Below are 6,256 nucleotides of genomic sequence, written 5' to 3' on the forward strand. Positions count from 1 at the left end.
CCTAGCTCACAGCAACCTCAAACTCCTGGGCTCAAGCGATCCTCCTGCCTCAGCCTCCTGAGTAGCTGGGACTATAGGCATGTGCCACCATGCCCGGCTAATTTTTCTATATTGAGTACAGACGGGGTCTCGCTCTTGCTCAGGCTGGTCTTGAACCCCTGAGCTCAAACAATCCGCCCACCTCGGCCTCCCAGAGTGCTAGGATTACAGGCGTGAGCCACCGCGCCCGGCCTACAAAATTGTGTCTTAAAGCAACAGACATTCACTCTCTCAGCGTGCTAGAGGCCAGAGGTTGGAAACCAAGGTGCCGGCAGCTTCTAGAGGCCCTGAGGGAGAATCCGTCCCCCTCTCTGCCACTGCAGGGTTGGCCCCAGGCTTTCCTCGGCTTGTGGCTGCTGCCTCCAGCTCACACGGTCTCTCAGCGTGTCTCAAATCTCCCTCTCTTTCGTCTTAAAAGGACACTAGTCATTCAATTTAGGGCCTACTCTAAATCCACGGTGACCCCTTAACTTTCACGAGCCTTAACTTGCAAAGGCCCTATTTCCAGTAAGGCCACGCTCAGTGGTTCTGGGGGTGTGGAACACATCTTTTGGGACCACCGTTCTGCCTGTAAGTGCCACACATAAGAGGCATATCGCCATACAGCCTGCTTCTTTCCCCCTAGTAACATATTTGGGGTAGTTTTTCATGCCGATACACATCCTTTTTACTCTTCCCACCTCCGTGTGGCAGGACCATCCCCATGGCGCCACCGTGCCCACGCGTGGCGGGCTGGCTCTCCTGCGCTGAGCCACAGCCCACGCTGCAGTCAGCGTCTCCATGCACCTGGGGGTGTTTCTGTAGAACGGATTTCCAAAGGTGGGTATGCTGGGGCCTAAGTCACAAACACTTACGTACGTGACAATTACCGATAAAGTAGTGGCTATAGATAATGTCCAAAATAAATTAATCAGAAAGTTAAAAGGCAAAATCAATTAATATGAGGCTGAACTCTCCAAAATTGCTGATGTTCTACAGATTTTGACCTATAAAAATAACACATTCATATAATTTAACGAATTAGAATTGAGTCTTTTAAAAAATAGACAAACTTCTGGCAAGTCTGTTTTTTTTTTAATAAAAAACAAGAGAACAATGAACATTCAGAGTGAAACAGCAGTAATTACAGCACTTATGGATTATGAGGGAATTCTATGAATAATTTCATCCCTCTGTGTTCTCAAAGCAGATGGAGCGGTGGCTGTCCAGGAATGCAAACCCTGGGCACTGACTGAGGAGCCCAGCCCCGGGAGGTGTGAGAACGCCAAGCAGGCCACGCACGGCCCCACCCTGGTGTGTGATGGGGCTCGGGAGAGCCCAGAGTGTGCCTGGGAGCTCACTTACCCCTTTCCCGCCTCCACTGCAAGGACCAGTGGACGGCCCCTGCTTCTCCCTGAGAAGTGGCCGGCCGGCTGCTCCACTGGCAGAGGGCAGAGAAGTGGCCATCTACACAGCTCTCCGGGAACAGGGCTGTGGAGGAGAATGGCCAGGCTTGTTTCAAGGCCTGTGCAGGGGGTCACCAGAGAGTCAGGAGCCCCTTAGCAGCTGGAAGAAAGAAGCAGCTCACTGCTTCACAGAAGCTGCAGAAGGAGACCCCCGAGGAGGGCGACTTTCTGAGGACCTGTGACGGGGTCCAACGAAAAGGTTTTGACGCCTGCCAGGCCCAGATAGGCAGACCCTGGCTCATGACAGTGCTGGTCTGAATAGTGTGGGCCTTTCCCTGCTTCTCCAACTCTCAAGCAGCACAGTGGTTTTAAAATACATCCGCAAATGCTCTGTTACCCACCCCCGCCCCGTTTCAAGAGGAGCAGCCTAATGCCCTCTCCTTAAGCATGCGCTGCACTTAGTGACTCACTTATAAAATTCGAATTTCATGACAAGCGCATAAGGAGCACTGTGGCCTCCTCCCGGCTCACTCTTGGATGGCTCACACTAGGGGGAGCCAGCCGCCATGCTGGGGGACACCCAGCAGCCCTCTCCGGAAGTGGCAATGGGGAGAGACTGCGCTTCCCTGCCGAGCACGTGGGAGTGCTCCGTCTGGGCCTCAGATTCTCCAGCTCCAGCCTGTCCTCTAGATGGGGAGCCTTGGCCGGTGTCTTTACAGTACCCCCAGGACCTCCAGCCCAAGTCACTCCCAAATTCCTGACTCATGGAAACTGGGAGATAACAGATGTGTTGTTTTAATCCTCTACATTTTGGGATGATTTGTTATCTAGCATTAGACAGAACTAATACAAATGGCTCAAGAAACTTTGGTTACCAGCCCTGGAGAGGCGAGGTTTTGGCACTGAGGGGACAAGAGGAGCTGGCGTGTTCTCTCTCCCTCTGCCTGTGGGGATTCCCAGCCGTACTTATCTATACCAGCAAAAAGGTGATAGTGATAGAAACACCAATTTACCAAACACCATGAAAACTAGCAATACATTTTTAAAAAGGAAGCGCAAAACCTCAACACTAAAGCCCACAAAGCTTTTGAGAAAAATTAAAGAATGTTTAAATATAGGAAAAGATATACCATGTTTGTGGTATAGAAGACCCAATACCATTAAGATGTCCATTTCCCCTCATTGGTCTATAAATTCAATGCAACCTAAATCAAAATCCCAAAAGGACTGTTTTAAGAAGTTGATAAGCCAATTTTAAAATTTAAGTGGAAATGAAGAGGATCTGAAATAGTAAAGATGATCTTAAGAGAAAAAGAAGAAGTTTGGAAGACCTAAGTTGTGTAATTTCAAGACTTATTAGAAAGCTACCGTCATTAGGGCAGCATGGTTCGGTTCAGGGATAGACAAGTACATCCATGCGACAGGACTGAGTCCCAAAATAGACCAGCACAAACATTGTAATCAATGGATTTTCAACAAAGCTGCCACTGCGATACAATGGAGAAAGAAAAATGTTTTAAACAAATGTTGCTGGAACAACTGGATAGCTATGTGAGGGGAAAAATGAAACTTGACGGCTATAACATACAATTTGCAAAATTAATTCAAGGTAGATCACAGAACTCAGTGTAAAAACTAAAGTCATTGAACTTCCAGAAGGAGAGTGCTTTATGATCTTGGAGTGGTCAAAGATTTCCTAGATGAGAAAGAAAAAGCATGATCCATTAAAGAAAAAAAATAGACTTAATTAAAATTAGCGTCTTCTGCTCATTGAAAGGCAAATTAGGTGAATAATAAGGAAGCCATAGAATGGGAGGAAAACATCACAAAACATGTCCAGTCATGCACCACATAGTGACGTTTTGGTCAACAATGTACCACATACATGACAGTGGTCCCATAAGATTGTAATGGAGCTGAAAAATTTCCATTGCCTAGTGACGTCATAGCTACCCTTAAATTGTAGCACAATGCATTAATCGTGTGTTTGCGGTGGTCCCTCAGGAGGTATTGCAGAGGAAGGCATTGTTATCCTAGGAGATGACAGCTCCATCCATGCGTGTTATTGCCCCTGAAGACCTTCCAGTGGGACAGATGTGCAGGTGGAAGACAGTGATATTGACGATCCTGACCCTGTGTAGGCCCAGGCTAATGTGTGGTTTGTGTCTTAGTTTTCAACAAAAATGTTTAGAAACCAAAAAAATAAATAAAAAATTTTGAAAACAGAAAATGGCTTCTAGAATAAGGATATAGAGAAAGAAAACATTTTTGTACAGCTGTGCAGGTGTTTCTGTTTTAAGCTAAGTGTTATTACAAAAGAGCCAAAAAGTCTATAAAGTAAAAAAAGTCATAGTAAGTGAAGGTGAATTTATTATTGAAGAAAGAAAAAAATTTTGAAATAAATTTAGTGTAGCCTAAGTGTATGGCATTTATACACTGTACCTAGGACATTACTATAGTGCGCAGTAGCGTCCTAGGCCTTCGCATTCACTCACCACTCACTCCCCGACTCACCCAGAACAACTTCCGGTCCTCTAAGCCTCATTCATGGTAAGTGCCCTATACAGGTGTACCATTTTTTATCTTTTATACTATATTTTTAGTGTACCTTTTCTATATTCAGATATGTTTAGACATAAATACTTACCACCGTGTTATAAATGCCTACAGTTTTCAGTACATAACATGTTGTACAGGTTTGTACCTTAGGGGCAATAGGCTAGACCACACAGCCTGGGTGTGTAGTAGGCCATACCACCTAGGTGTGTGTAAGTGCCCTCTATGATGTTAGCACAACGATGGAATTGCCTAATGGCATATTTGTCAAAATGTAGCCCTGTCGTTAAGTGACATATGACTATATCTCACAAAAGACGTGTATCAGAACACATGAAGAACTCAATATATGAAGGTTTCAAAAGAACACTTATAAATCAATAATAAAATGACAAACAACACAATTTAAACATGAACAAAACATTTGAACAGGCATTTCACAGAAGTATAGACAGCTGACCCTTGAATAACTGGGGGGCTAGGGACACTGACCCCCTCACAGTGGAAAATCATATATAACTTTTTTTTAAGGGATGCTCCGTTTCCTTATTCTTATTTTTTATTTTTTGTTGAGACAGAGTCTCTCTCTGTTGCCCTGGGTAGAGTGCAGTGGCATCATCGTAGCTCACAGCAACCTCCCACTCCTGGGCTCTAAGCAATCCTCCTGCCTCGGCCTCCCTGGGTAGCTGGGACTACAGGTGCAAACCACCACGGTTGGCTGGGTTTTTTTAGTTTCAAACTCCTGAGCTCAAGCAATAATCCCACCTCGGCCTCCCAGAGTGCTAGGATTACAGGCATGAGCCACGGCACCCGGCCCACATACAGCTTTTGATTCCCCCCAAATTTAACTACTAACAGCCTACTGTTGACCAGAATCCTTACCAATGACATAAACAGTTGATTAACACAATTTTGTTGTTATATGTATTCAATATTATGTATTGTATTCTTACAATAAAGCTGAAGAAAAGAAAATGTTATTAAGAAACTCATAAGGAAGAGAAAATATATTTACTATTCATGAAATGTAAGTGGATCATCATAAAGGCCTTCATCTTCATCGTCTTCACATTGAGTAGTTGGAAGAGGAGGAAGAGGAGGGGTTGGTCTTGCTGTTTCAGGAGTGGCAGAGGCAGGAGAAAACCTGCTTATAAATGGACCCTTAAAGTTCAAACCTATATTGTTCAAGGGTCAAGTATATGTGAATAACCAATCATCACCTGAAAAGATACTAAACATCATTAGTAGGTAAAATGCAAATTTAAACCACATACACTAAAATGATTCAAAGGGAAAAGACTGAGGATGTCGAGTGACTGGAGCGGTCCTACCCTGCGGTGGGAGTGTGAAACAGTACAACCGCCTGGGAAAACAGCAGAGCAGTTTCTGGTAAAGTTAAACTACACCTCTCCTGTGACCCAGCAACCCCACTGCTAGATACATTCTCAAGAGAAGTGAGCGCTGATGTCCACAAAAATACATGTACAAGAATATTCAACCAGCCTTACTTGTAGTCGCCCCAAACAGGAAACAACTCAAACACCCAGCAACATGAAAATGGATAAACAAAGTGTGGTACTGCCACAGAATGGAATATACTCAGTGATAAAAAGGAATGAATGCCTGATGGACACGATGTGGGTGAATCTCACCAACTTAAAGTTTAATGATAGAAGGCAGATGAGGAAGTGTACATATTGTATGAAGTTTTTATTTTAATTTAGCTGAAGTTTTTACTCCATCTATATGAATTTTAGAGCAGAAAAACTAATCTGTAGAGATAGAAAGTGAGTAGTGGTTGTTTCTGGTGGGAAGGATTGACTAGAAAGATCACTGCAGAAGTTTTGGAGGTGAGAGTTCAAAATGTTGAAGGCGGTGACGTTAACACTGGTTTTATGTTTGCCAAGACCCATCACGCCAAGCACTTAAGCTCTGGACACTTTACTGTATTTAAGTTATATTCCCACATAAAAACAAAAATCGTAATTTAGACTGCTTTGAGCAATGGCTTTAAATGTACGAAATAAATTGATCGTGCCGTCATTTCTGGTAGGCTGCAAACTGACGAGATACGACGACCTTCACTTATTCAGCCAACAAGTCAGCAACGCAGTGGAAGTGACGCGCAGCCACGCGGAGCTCATCGGCACAGCTCCCCTCTGCCCCAGAGAGCTGGCCGGGATGCAAGGCAGGGTTTCGCTCAGTTCTAGAAGCTTATTTTATGCTTCACCACATGAAGTGGAAAAAGAGATCTCTTTTTTTTTTTTTTTTTTTTT

This window comes from Propithecus coquereli, unplaced genomic scaffold (assembly GCF_000956105.1).
Source record: "Propithecus coquereli isolate 6110/MARCELLA unplaced genomic scaffold, Pcoq_1.0 Scaffold821, whole genome shotgun sequence".
In the NCBI taxonomy this organism is placed as follows: Eukaryota; Metazoa; Chordata; class Mammalia; order Primates; family Indriidae; genus Propithecus; species Propithecus coquereli.